Here is a 14,958-nt window from a genome sequence, read left to right on the forward strand (position 1 = left end):
AGCCTAATTATCCATAACTTAAAATTAACTTACTGGTCCCATACGGACACTATAAGTTCGTCCAACGCACTAAACATTGTGCCACTGGTACTACATAGGATATGGCTCAATTTTTTTAAAAATCACCCAATAGAGTTATTCTCTTGTATTTGGCGAAATGATTCAAGTAAGATGCTCTTTCTAAGCCATCAGAGAAATAAACCGTAGTTCACAATATTGAGTATTTCAGCAGTACAGACCAATCAGAGTGCCTTTATTAATTATTTAGCAGTAACAATCATCATCGATCTTTATTGATTTCTTAAATTGCACCCACGTGGGGACCAATAGGAAAAATGAATAAGCTTAAACAGTACACAACAACAACAACAATAGGAACAAGGTATTTCAATAGTCTTGCAACTATACAGGAGGACTCATAATACCTTCTGGTATCGCCAAATTATACATTTTGGTATCTTCGAATTAACAGCAAACTGCTCTCCAAGCAAATTGGCTTTAGCTTTATCAATCGACAAGAAGCGTTGAACCATAGGATGACTTGGTTATAAGCACATGTAAAAATTTGGTGGGAGCGGGTCGAAATGCTGTATTTTATAATACTGTATGGTCACAATTCTGTATGGTCATAATACTGTATGGTTAATATTCTGTATTTCAAAGTACTGTACATTTAAAATACTGCGTCTCAAAATATTGTACCTCATAATACTGGAAGTTTTGACACATCAATTGATTACGATAGGGACAGTTCATGTACAAAATATACAGGGAGGTTATTATGAAAAACAAAACTCGTTCAAAATAACGCTTATTCGTTAAATTGCCATTAGGAAAAACGATTGAAGTAGCACTAAATCGTCAATTTGCGATTAAGAAAAACGAGAATCGTAAAAATGACGATACTCGTATTTTTATTTACGAATGCCTTAAGCTCTTGTACAGCTTTCGTTTTGGGGGTAGTTGTCAAATGTCATTTATTATTTTGTTTTTGTTTGGTTGGTTTTTGTTTTGTTAAGTGAGCAAAAAAACGTAAGTAAATAATAAATAAAATTGTGAAAAACATAAAAATAAGCTATTTCTAGGCCTACAACTAATGCTAAGCAGTTGGATTTGCTGGTAGCTTTTATGGAAACCAATCCAAACATAGCAAAAAATTACTTTCGGACGAGCCAAGCCAAAGCCATATCCAAAATTCATTGGAAGGCTTTGACTGATAAGCTGAATGCATGCGGTCCTCCAGAGAAACCAATGGATGGTTGGAAAAGTGTAGGTTTCCTTAAAACAAAGCTTTGTGTTTATGATTGATTCTGTTCTTCGTTAGGTATGGAAAAATTTTAGGTACAATCTTAAGAGCAAAATGCGTGGAAATTTGCTCCATCGAAGTGGCACAGGGGGGGGGCCGAATAAGCAAAAAAAATATTCGGAAAATGAAAACATAGTAATTGCGAATATTCAATATTCAAGTAGCGGCCAGTGTTAATGTGACTACGAAAGAAGCTGATGAGCAGGAAGTACTTCTAGCTATGTTTACCACAACCAGACAACAATGAAAATACTGAGCCACAACCAGATAATAGTGAAAATTTTGCAGAAGATGTCAACTCACCAAATTCCCGTAATAAAAAAGCACCAAAAAGGACCAGAAACACTTTGTTGCAAATTAAATTTATTTTTGAAACTTCCCCGACTTTATTTATATTTTGACATTTGTTATTAGGAGTGAAGTTAGTTGCTCCTTTAAAAAATTATCTTTTTCGTTTTTGCCTGGCAACTTTTTTTGCTTTATATTTTCGTATCTTATAATCGCTCTTCACCATGATTTTCGTTTTTTCTGCCGTTCGTTTTGTAATTCATAATAAAGGGCCAGAATTTTAAAACACAGAATTTTGAGATACACCATTTTGATCATGCATTAATTTCTACATACAACCGGAATAAGTTCAAACGAGCTAGACAGATCTATAATAGTCATATTCGACGAACCAAATTTTTGCATGATCAGAAATTAAGGCAAAAAATACTACAATGTCCCAAAGGTAGGAAAAACTTCTGGTAATTTGTAAAAACAGTACGAAACACCACGTCATTCTCGGTTCCAACGCTCGTCCACAATGACACTCCATATGTAAGCTCGATTGATAAAGCCAATTTTCTTGCAGCACAGTTTGCTGTTAATTCGACGGTACTGGAAAGTGTCATGAGTCCTCCTGTTCTTGAGATCGTAAATGATTCTATGAGACTAATCTTCTTTCGCACTAGTGCAGTTGCAAGGGTACTGAAAGACTTTGACATACACAAATCCGCTGGCCCGGATAGTATCTCCGAAATTGTTCTGAAGAGGTGTTTTTCCTCGCTGGCAAAACCACTGCGTAAACTTTCCCATATTTCCTACTCTACAGGTCTCTTTCCTAGTGGATAGAAAATAGCATTTGTCCAGCCTGTCCCTAAAAAAGGCGAATTCTTCTCTAACTCTAAATATCGTCCAATAGCACTCACGTCCTTTTTTTCCAAGGGCATGGAAACGCTGATTAATTATCAGGTCAAGAAATATCTCGAAGAACGGAAGCTTCTTCATGGCCGACAGTATGGCTTTCGCAGCAATAGGTCCACTGGTGATCTTATGGTTTATCTCACCGGACAGTGGAACAAATCTTACATCGTTTTGGAGAAAGTAAGATTATTGCACTTGATATTTCAAAAGCATTCGATAGAGTTTGGCACCAAGCTCTCTTACCGAAAATGCGAGCTTTTAGTATTGATGAATCTCTTCTTCGTTGGATTAGATATTACCTTTCTAAGCGTTCAAAACAAGTTGTATTGGGTGGCTCTAAGTCTGAAATTCATAAAATAAATGCTGGTGTTCCCCAGGGCTCCGTTTTGTTTCCGACACTCTTTCTTATATTCATAAATGATCTTGTGTCTGCCACTTCTAATCCATTAACCTGTTTCGCCGACGACAGTACCCACAGCTTTCCATACTCGTTTATAGATTCACATCCTTGTCTTTTGGATGTGGAACTTCAACGGCAGCGTATGATAAGCTCATTAAATTCTGATCTTGACAGCATTGTACAATATGGAATCAAAAACCGTGTAGAATTAAATGCTTCGAATGCGCTGTCTCCTGTCGTTAAAGCGCAACACACCCCCGATGCCACTATCTAGGACTGGCAGTTGCATCCAAGAAACTAATCAGCTGCTAGTACTCGGTATGTGTAGATCACACACAGATCACCTTTTATGGAATGACAATATATTTGATATTGCCAAAAACGCTGCCAGGTGCTTAAGATTTCCCACCCTTTCTGATCTTGCTATAATTTACAAAGCCTTCATCCGTCCAAAGCTTGAAAATAATTCGCATATCTGGGCAGGTGCCCCTAAAACAAGTTCAAATCTCTTGGACAGAATACAAAAAAGGGCTTTAAAAATGATAGGCGATAGAACTACGTCGCTACAACACCGCCGCAATGTTTCATGCCTTTCGTTGTTTTATTGTTATGTTTACAAACAAAAATTGAACTAATAAAAATGAATTTAAAAAAAAAAAAAAAAAAAAAAAACAAACAATGTTCTGTCGAATTAGCCAGTTGTATTGTATTGTATTGTACTGTCCAGTATAGAGATTCTTTCTTAAATCGCACATCGAGAATGTGGAATGCTTTAGCCAACTCTGTTTTCCCCTTCGATTTTGATGTTCAAAACTTTAAGACCAATTTACCTCCTTTTAAATCCTTCCCTATTTTCCTAATGCTCGCATTGTGTTTAAATTCAAACATGTAAAGGGTACTACCCTTTGAGTGCCTGTAAATTATAAAAAAAATACAGTATTTTGAAATACAGTATTTTAAATAGAATATTTTGATCCGTACAGTATTTCAACCCCAACTTCCTAATAAACTCTTTACACCCCGGATAAAACCATGAGTTTCCTTTGGATTTGATAGATCTTACCTCATTCGGTATAAAATTTCTCAGTCCACAAAGAACTAAATTTGTAACCTCTGTCAAAACAAGTCTAGAATGTTGACCTTCATTATAAAGAATTCGTCGACAAGCTGAGTTAATAGATATAATATCTCAGCAAAGTCTTCAACATGTCTTCTTTCGGGTGTTGTCTAGTCAGAAAAATTAAACTAAGAAGAATCTTGTGTTCATTGAAATCGCCCGCGATGACGAATTCAGTGTGTGGCAACAATTCTTTGAATGGGAAACATCGTTTTTTTTCAGCGAGATATGGGCTTTTTATATTTTGTTTAATATGCACAGCGCGATTAACCTAGGCGATAGACAAGTCGTACTGTTCCAACCCTGTCCATATACGTTATGTATAAACACATAGTATGTAGTCTAGGTATCGGCTTATAGCCAGCTAAGTACTTAAGGTAAGAATATTAAATAATCGGATTTTTGCAACGAATAGAAAAAAACAGCATTTCAACATTAAGTGCTGGGATTATAAGTTTTCTATTTTATGTTCGCCTTGTGAGTATTTTTTGTGTGTGTTTTTGTGTTTCAAAAACTTTTCTGTACGCAACTCTTGTCAACTAATAAAACAATTTAATCCTAAACGGCGAAGTTTTGTGTCCTTGGAAAGCCCTTAGAATCGGAATTTCAATTTGAGGTGTTAGGTTGGTATGTGACTTGGATTGTCCCGTGGGAATGCCAAAAATTAACACATACTTGCATATTTATCTATAAATACATACATATCTATGTATATAAAATGATTAATCGTCAACAAAACTTTTATATGATTCATGCGTGTTTCACATGAATAGCAGCAAAATAAGAAAAGAAATGTATAGATAACCCATAGTGAAAACTGAAACAACTCACTTATCGGTCGGTCGAAACGTCATCGTGATGAGGATGCAAGAATGTTTGCAGTTCATATTTAACCCCACCTAGATGTGAGTTTTGTGTTCATTGAGTGGAAGGGCAGTATGATAAATAACTCGTCCGCCTTTCAATTGATTGGATTTGCTGCTGATTATAAACTGCGGTCGAGCCATTTTCATTTTCCAATTAATTTGTGTATATATGAGTATATTGTATCTATATATTTTACTATGTGGAATATTATTAATTCAACTCATGGAAAGTGATGGTCTCACTGAAGGACCTTGTGTGGTGGTGGGATTTTGATCGAAAACACTATTCGGCAGATTGACGTGTGATTTATGATAAACTGATGTCATACGTTTGAGTTATTTTTTTTTGTGAACTAAGGTAGCCCACCTTTTATTATTATTTGTGTATTTTCATAGGAATCTTTTGATATTTATTTATGAAAATAATGTAATTTTAATATTTTAATGCATTTTCCATACATATGTGATTTTACCTGTACCATATATGCCCAATATACCTACCGAGTGAAAGCGAAGGCTGAATTGATTGATATTAAGCTGCGTATAATTAGCTTGGAAGAACAATATGCATTATGGCACTTGTGAAAGCTCGCGGATAATCTACAGTTAATCAGGTTTTATACGCTTGGTGTCAGATATTGGTCCTTTTTTGAAGGTAGGTTGTTTACTTACCGCCATCCCAATTTTTAAATGCAGTGAGTTTGGACAAGATAATTGGCGGTAGCATGGCGATATGGAGCGGTGATGTGACGCATGGTTTGATGATTTTATTTTTACAATGAAATACATCTATATTATATATGTATGTATGTGTATGAATAAATGCGACATACGAGTTGATATGAAATAAGTCGTATAAGAAATTGTTTACATGTGCTGTTATAAAGTTGGGGCTCTCTTTTTATGTGAGTAGGTACATACATGCTTGTATATATATACAAATAAAAAAATATCAATCAATCATTATGTTGGCATTGATATGAATGAATTGAATATATGCACTTTATAATGTCTGCATGACTTGTCAATATGAAATGTGTACTGTTTGAATTTTTATTATTTTTTTTTTTCAGATCACGTCTCTTCATTTTACATCATATTTGTATGTAGATGAACATCATTTAAATTGGATTTTAAACTCTAGTCGGATCCATTTTAATACAAAGTAAATAAAGTAGAAAGTTGATAAAAAATGTATGAATGCCCGGATAAAATCATTCATTTCTTCTATAAGCACTACAAGACTGATACACCGATGAACTAAGTGGAATGTTAATTTAAACTCCATGTACAAACAATTATGCCAGTTAAAAAAGCTTTATTAGAAAATATTCAAGCCTAATCTTTAAGTCAGTTTAAAAATTCGAAAGACTTCTGGAAATTAGCCAAAGTTATTAGTGGATCCAGTTTTGTAATTGGCACAAATATACCGTCAGATCAACTATCACACCATTTCCAAAATCTATTGTCTAATAAGTCCAACTTTTCTTTGGTTATGCAGAACCCTTGGTTATTGAAAAAAACTTTGGACTCTGAAAAAGACACTATTGAAATGAACATTTTCCTTCGAAAAGCCAGAGATGAAAAAATACCAGGTGAAGACGGATTTCCATATGAGTATTTTCAAAATGCAACACCGACTTTTACTTATAAGCTAAAAAATACTTTTGAACAACCTTCATCACCCCCCCTTCGTTCAAAAAGTCACTCAATTTTCCTATGCACAAGAAAGTTGATCCAAAAGATATTACACATTACGGGAATACTTTATTATAATCAGATTGGAAAAATTGGTTGATGAAAAACACAAATTAACAGACCAAGGAGGATTCCATTAGGACGATTGTAAAAGTATTCCAAGTCAGAAATAAAAAGATCTATGTAGATTTTAAGGCAGCTTTCGACCTTGAAAAAAGAAAGGCACTTGTGTAGAGGTTTTATCAATGAGGGCCGGTAGATGTTAAAAATTATTTTTTACTTGAAAGGCGCATGTATGCTATTTGAATACTTGCCTCGGCTTCTTACAATGTCACAGATCAGAGCGGTCCAATTTTCAATCACTCTCCAGCATAGATTCGGCTGAATTTGAGCGGTGGACTGTATTATGTTAACCTTTAGGGCATCGGTCAACTTTGGTATATTTGCATAGACCTGCGACTTCAAGAAACCCTACAGGAATAGTCCAATTCACATCAACCCTGCGAGATATAATCTTACCCTCAAACCGTTCATGCAAAATGTCAATCGTGCCGTTTGCTGTGTAGCACGTAGCGCTGTCCTGCCAGAACCAAATGTCGTCTAGGTTCATATGGTTCAATTTGGGCCATAAGAAATTAGTTACCATCGTTATGTAGCGTTCGCTGTTGACGGTGACCGCCTCACTAACGTTGTTTTAAAAAAAGTACGGAACATTTACGCCTCCGCCACCAGCCCAAAATCCACACCAAAATTTAACTTTTTGAGAATGCATTATCGTTATCACCCGGTTAACTTCGCGAGGGCTGGTGTTGTCCCAATTTTTGCTTGTGAACCTAGCAATTCATCCAAAAATGCGCCTCGTCACTAAAGATGATTTTTCGACCGAAATTGGGAACCATTGTCTTCGGTCATGAACTTTGAGCTAATGGGTCTGTTGGATCTTGAAAGGTTGTAGGCCCAAGTCCCGACGCAAAATTAACCAAGTTGTAGTCTGCGAAAGGCCGAGTTTTTGTGCACGGCGAGGAATAGACTTCCTCGGGCTCTGCTCTACACTCTCAACGATATCGGCCATGTGTTCGACCGACCTTGCGTTCCATGATTTTACAGGTGTTGGCTAATTATTCACTGAACCAGTCGTCTCAAATTTGGAGACCAAACGTTGAAGAGTCGACTGTGAAGGGCCACGACGTCTAACGTAACGTTTACATTGTTGTATTTGCAATGTGGAAAAAAATTGACGTGTCTTCACGCTTACATAGAATTAACTATTCAGTTTTTAGGGGAAATGTCATAATTTATAGGAGAAATGTCACGCATATTTAAATGAGTTTACGAATCTGATTTCATGTCAAGTTTGTAGGTAAACCAAGATGGCTGGCGAGGATTTATATCTTCATTAGTGTTTTTGCAACAGCGGTGGACGGTGGTTTACATGGACGAGCATGCTGGACAACATGGCTCTACAACCATCGATGCTCGATCATTAAAACACAAAAACTACTACTAAACTACAACTTTAATATCAGTTTAGAGAGGGTAGGTAAACAAAATAAAATCAACTCAAGCCTGTTGTCGCTGGGAATTAAAAAAAGTTAAAAAAAAAACATTTGCTGGATTCAACGAATTGTGCTCTCCAAGTTTGTGGTACTCCAATGAGTTGGAGTTTTCAAAAGATCAAGAGGAGCAAATGGATGGTATTTGAGACCTATTGATCCATGTAATCCAAAGGAATCAGTCGAGAAAATATTTAATGTGGATATACAAAACACAATATTAAAGTGGACAAACATCAAAATGGCAGCGCTCAGAATTAAATACAAACCAATGGACTCTTTTGAACTAAGAGACTGGGCTGAACAAGAGCTGGATGCATTTTTGGGTCTTTTGATCTACTCAGCTGTGTTCAAGTCAAATCATGAAGCCGAGACATTTTCCTTCTTTGTATGTCCTCATTGCGATTTTATACGCTTCTGTTATGTCTTCGTTTTGACAACCCAGAAGATAGAAATGTCATAAAAAAAGATGAGATGCTGGTTGGTTTTCGCAGTCGCTGTGCATTCAAGATGTAGGTACATTTCAAGTAAGCCCAATAAATATGGATTGAAAATGCAGTGCCTTGCAGATTCGAAAACGCATTATGCACTTAACACCTATTTATATTGTGGCCAAATATTTTGATGGCCTCACATTGACTGAGGAAGAAAGAAAAATTCCAATACCGGTGCAAGCTTGTCTGCGATTATGCAAGCCAACTTTGAACTCAAATCCTAACATCACGACAGACAACTGGTACTTCCATGGAACTTCCAAGAAACTACTAAATATAATGAGGTCCAAAGGTCTAACCTTCGTTGGAACAATGAGAAAAAATAAGAGGGAGATTGCGAAAGACTTTTAACATCACAAAACTAGACGAGTCGGGTCATCGCTTTCCGGATTTACAAAGGATACGACAATGGTGAGCTTTGTCCCAAAGAAAAACAAGTCTATCGTCCTCGTTTCTTCTATGAAATGATATGCAAGCAAGCCTAAAATTATACTTCATTACAATAGCACAAAGGTGGTGTGGATTCTGTCGACCAAATATGTTCTGTTTATTCAAATAGTCTCAGAACTTGTCGTTGGCCAATGCTTGTTTTCTATAGGTTATTAGATATGAGTGCACTGAATGCTTACATCATCCAGCAGAGCCACTAACCTCGAAGATGAAGAGAATAATGTTTTTGAAAGGGCTTGCCAAGATTTTTTGCGAACCCCATATAAAAGAGAGGTATTACACCCAAATACTCCCTGTGCCACTGAGGATGAGCATTGGTACGATTCAGAAACTTCAACCAGTAGCTCAAGACAATGAAGAATCCTTGAAGTTGGATAGACACATGAGAAAAATATGCTCTTTGTCCGCCAAATAAAAAGCAAAAACTGTACACCTGTGTGGCAAGTGCAAAACGCCTATTTCCTTGACTTGTTTAAAAAAAGTTTGTTTTTCATGCCTTTAAATGGGCTAACTTTGACCAATGTCAAAATTTTTCACGAAACAAATTTTAAGTTTTTGTTCAAATAGTTTTAAAGAGTATGTTTTTTTTCTAAATTTTTTTTTTATTTTTAGTTTTTTAGGATTAAAAAAAGTACAAACATGAAATTGAAATCGAAGTTCCTTCCGTTTATTTATTTTTAAATTATATTTATAATTGTACAAGTTTGATGTTTAATAAAAAATAAATTTGAAAAAACTAATACTTTTTTTAAAATTATTATTCGAAAATGTCTGGGTGCATTGGACCCACGACTTTAGAAGCGTACATATTTTTTTCGATTACAGTTAAGGGTTGTAAGTAAACGAATGTTCTAAATTTGGTTGCTTGATTGTTAAAAAGTATTGTTTTTTATGCAATCAGCCAATACTATTCCTTCTTTAACTTTTCCTTTACTTCTAGGAATCTTTCAACAGATTTCTTATAATCAATAAGCTCTAAATTTTTTAGAAAAAGTAGCACTCTTTTAAATTTGTTTTGATTTCTTAGAAAAAAGTTTACGATTTGAATACATTTTTAGAAATTTTGTATACGAAATATTGTACATAGAAACTATTGGTTTCAAAAAATGCTTGAATTTGTATTTTTAAGTGTATTTGTTTATGTTTATGCCTTTCAGAGTAACTTACATTTCTTATTTTTTAGAAATTTAGGAATTCAGTGGTTGCCTTAAATTGGCGTTTTTCTTTTTTAGTTCAGAGCTGAGCTCTGAGCAGAGTATGAGAGAGCAGAGTAGAGTAGAGTAGAGTTCTGAGCAGAGTATGTTCAGAGCTCTCTGATTTAATTATGAAACAACTTAAGCACTAAACTGTCATGATTTTAAATGTCGTCTGTTTGAAGGCGTTCAAAATTTTCTTTAATCAAATTAATTAATAAAACAGTTATAGAGTGGTCCATTTGACTCCTGAAATAAATTTGATTCATAAAAAGGCTATATGCAATTAATTTTTTCTAAATTATCTTTCCTTCTACACTAAAGCAACTAGCCTCTTCCGCCATTTTTATTGTTTTGACGATCATTTTTTAATTTCACGGCTTTTAAATATCAAATTGTTTGTGTTCAGCATTTTACTCCGTTTACTCTGTTATTTTACTCTGAGCTCACGAGGGTGCTCTGAACATGTTCAGAACTAAAAAAGAAACACGAATTCGAAGCTCTGAACGATCAGAGCTAAAAAAGAAACACAATTATTTTTTTGACAGTTCGAGCTCTGCTCTGAACTAAAAAAGAAAAACACCAAATGTTATTAGCTTTTAAATTATTTTTTTCATCACGTACATTAAACATTAACTTTAAACTTCAATCTACATATAATATGAATATGAAGGGCGAAAACTCTCTGTTTTTTTTCTAATAAAATTATTTCATTAACATCTTGATTTTGATATTTTAATTTATTCATTAATTCTACATATTAACTAAATATTCTTTAGATTTTGTACTTGGGAATTGATCCGTGGAACCGTTCGTAGCGATGTATCTTTTTAGACCTTTATTCAAAACAGTTTACTCTTTTAAATGTCACTAGGAAAATAAATAAGTTTGATAACAACAAAGAAGTCTTTCAGCTTCTGACCTCTGTAAAACAGAGTTTTTTTTGACATGGAATAAAAGTCGGTCAGACATTTTTGATTGTTTGATTTACCATTAAAATATGCGAAGGCCAAGACGAAATAAAAATAAAGTAAAAATACGTCATTTTAAATTATTGACATAAAACAATACTAAGCATACAATTGACAGCTAATCAAAGAGTTGGGAGTAAGTTGAAGAACTATAAAGACATACGTTAAAAGCCGTACAGATGGGTTTGAGGTCTTGGGTTTAATCCCATTCTAATTTTATTTTCACTGGTACTGTCTCTTGTCATAAAAAGTGCTTTTTCAAGTAAGCCTTTCGGAATCGGCTTACAACAGTAGGTCCCCTCCATCCCTGACAACAGTACTCGCACACAGAAATGGTTAAGAGTTATAAGTAACCAAATGATTTTAATCATTGTTTTCGGTCCATTTTAAAAGCTTTTTTAGATATGATGAAATTGGCTTCGTGTTTGAATACGGTTTTTCAAAAAGACAAATCGGTGTCAACTTCAAATTGCTCGGTATTCCAGTTAGAGAACAAAAAGCTAAAGTTCAATTGGACCGTTGCGTTGGTTCCGTAATTTTCGTACGTGCACGGGCTAAATTCTAGTCAGTGTTTAATTGACTTGATTTATATGTCCATGTTGTCGACAGGTATTGCTTTTCACTTGCAAATTGTTCTATTAATCATATTATGTAAATACTCTTGAAAAGCCGGATAAATGAAATTATATAAAGAAACTAAATGAAGAAGATCTTGTGCAGTAAATATTATTTTATAACCTGTACCAATTCTTTAAACAAGTATAATAATTTCAAAACTATACTTTACTAATTTTTAACAAACAACAAATAAAACAAGAAAAGTTTTAGTAGATGATTATTTAATATTCTGGCTTTCTTAAATATTGTTTAACAAATTCTTTATAAAGTTTTGTTTTGTTGAAAAGTGGTTTTATTTTTTCATCGCAAATAATGTTGTCTTTTTGTTATTATTTCTATTATTTTTATAAACCTGGGACTTTTTCTTCACGTTTAAAAACGTTTAAGGATAACAAATGTTCCATTACTCAATCAGGTGGTTTGAAAATACTAACCCAGGAATATAAATTTTCGATTTCCGGGTTTAAAATAGTGTTTTTTCAAACGAAAGCACCGGTTTTCCGGTTCAAACTCAGAAGTTGTTTGTTGCGTCTTCAAAATAGTAAAAATCTTTCCTGAAAAGAAGCCAAAAGGGGACAAACTATCATCAGTTGCAAGTTTCTTAAACGCAAAATAACCAACCTGAAAATAATTCTTCTTCCAGCTTGCGATCAGGTGTACCTTTCATCCACACTTGCAATGCCGTTCTTAGAAATCGCACATTTATTCTGACGAAGAATCTATGACCGTACACCGTAGTCTGTATTTATATTCTTGACAGTCATGAAGTATTGCTTTAGCACGTCACAATAAAATTGATCTCGAAACGTTCTTTTAAATCCTCGTGCAGTAATGTTAGGCGGCGTTATAGCTTACGATTCCTTTCAAATAACAAAGTTATATTGATATTTTAAAATGTCAGTTTTATAAAGTCACCTTTTCAAAATGGAAGTATTCTTGTCAACATGGTGGTCATAATTTGGATAAAAATAAATTTTTATTTGGGTGGCGCAACTCTCCGTTGAGAACTATAGGGCCCAGCGACTTACAACGCTCAACCATTCGTGTGTGCGAGTACTGTTGTCAGGGATGGGGGACCTTCAGTTTTAAGCTGAATCCGAACGGCTAATTTGAGAAATGACTTTTCACGATAAGAATTATTAATTTAATTAGCAATTACGATATAATTTGTGTTACTTCTGATCCTGTTTCCATGGAGTGGTATTCTTTGGTGAACTGTAGAAACTGCATCTGGTTTGAAAAAAATAAAAAAAAAATCATCTACCAATTTTACATTTTATGGTATTTATGAAATCAACTTTTAAAAAATTGAAACTGCAAATCGTTGCATGTATTATTTACATACGAGTATATGTTTCTGTTTTTTCTTTTACAAAACAAAATCCCAGTTTTTTAAGAAGTTTATTTTGCTGGTGTTATATAACTCTCAAACTCTGAACAAATGCCCATTTTTTAATTTAATTAAACATTTTAAGAACATTTACAACAATTTAATTTAAAAAAAAAGATAACTTCCGCTCAATTGCATACAGGAAACAAAATAAAATAAATTCCGCCAAAAATTTACTTTGTCTGCGGCTTTTGACAACCAAACCAAGCCATGCGCATTGCATGTAGGGAAAATAATGACAGCCGCTTACTTCATTCAAATTCATTCCTCCATTTTTGTCGGTCTGTGTTGGATCATTGCAAACTGGACTGCCCGTGATTCACTCAAATCCAGAAAGTAGAAAAGCAAAAGGAAAAGAAAAGAAAGGTCAGGAAAGGAAAGGAATGGCAAGAAAAGGAAACGTAAAGAAAGTCGCGACCAAACACAAGATATAAATCCTCGGTAGCCATCTTGGTTTGGCTACGTTACATTTGAACTTTCGTTCTTAGTACATATAAGAAAATAACAGAAATATAAAAATGTAACCAGGGAATGATTTTAACATCTTCTTTGATTCATCGTCAATGATAGTCGAGCCTTTGTCTACTTAATTTCATTTTCACTATTCAAATTGTGCTGATTTGAAAAATAACAAAAACAGAAAGATAAACGTCAAACCATGCTAAGAATATTTTTTTAAGAGAAACGGCAAGTTTCGAAATCTTTGTCTTCCAAAAATATTTTCTTAGTTTAAAACAAAACAATTCCTGCTCTCATATCGACGCACGTCAATAGCGCTAAAATGTTAAATGTAATGTAATTCCATTTCAGCATTTTGTTCATTTTCTTATATAACCTATGATTGTTCATCAGCTTTATTTTCATATGAGATTTAAACAACACAAACTTTATCTGATAGATTTGGATTGATATCCGAACGCTGCCATAGTCACTTTGCTGGTTTATGAAATGGTGAACTGGATTTCTGAATTTCTTACTGATTTATCTTGTAGAGTGGTTAGAAAATGGATTTAAAGAAGCGTATGCATGTATGTACACTGGTGGACACATATTTAGCACACTGAGATGTGTATTTTTAATTTTCTCTCTAGTCTTGTTGCAAGCAACGGTACATTTTGCAATAATTTAAATGACAACAAATCACAGAAAACAAAATTGGAATTTTTTATATGCAATCCCAATCGTAGATAGTTGCATTGTTTTTGGTTAGACATTAATTTAGGAAGGGTACACATTTTGGTTATTTTTTTAATTTGTGGGTTTTAAGGCGAACTTTGTTGTATGCATATTGAGATAAAATTGGAAAAAACACATTAAATAGGCATGGCAAAAGAGCAATGGTATTCTTAAGACAAAAGGAATCTTATCATTAAGATGAAGTCAAAGGGTCGCACAGCAAGGGAGATTTCTGAACTGCTAGAATGTTCCAAGACATTTTAAAAAGTGTGGAGTGATGAATAATAAAAAACAATCCCCTTGAACACGAAAGACAACAAAGAGGAACGATCAAATCATTTACAGGATATCAACCATCCATTTAAGATCTTATCTATCTAGTGCAATTCGAAATGAATTAATGGAGATTTACAGTGTCAATGTATCGTGAGACGTCACCTAGGAGTATATGAAAAAAATTGAGAGGGAACATTGTACAACGTAAACCATTGGTCTCGAAAAAAAATTGAATGCTAGATTAGAGTTTGCACGGTGCACG

At 34.2% G+C, this 14,958-nt stretch overlaps 1 long non-coding RNA gene across 5 annotated transcripts; it reads right to left on the reverse strand.

Moving 5' to 3' along the window:
- Positions 1-12,074: 12,074 nt before the first annotated feature.
- On the reverse strand, positions 12,075-13,434 carry LOC129940858 (uncharacterized). Of its 5 annotated transcripts, none has more exons than XR_008780777.1 (5): positions 13,200-13,434; positions 13,031-13,084; positions 12,770-12,958; positions 12,476-12,714; positions 12,075-12,408 (listed from the first exon to the last, which is right to left on the reverse strand). It is a non-coding gene; the product is annotated as an uncharacterized LOC129940858 (long non-coding RNA). The 5 variants fall into 5 exon arrangements; XR_008780775.1 differs by having other exon boundaries at positions 12,770-12,974; XR_008780779.1 differs by having other exon boundaries at positions 13,031-13,114.
- Between the last annotated feature and the right edge of the window lie 1,524 nt (positions 13,435-14,958).

Source organism: Eupeodes corollae, chromosome 1 (assembly GCF_945859685.1).
Source record: "Eupeodes corollae chromosome 1, idEupCoro1.1, whole genome shotgun sequence".
Lineage (NCBI taxonomy): Eukaryota > Metazoa > Arthropoda > Insecta > Diptera > Syrphidae > Eupeodes > Eupeodes corollae.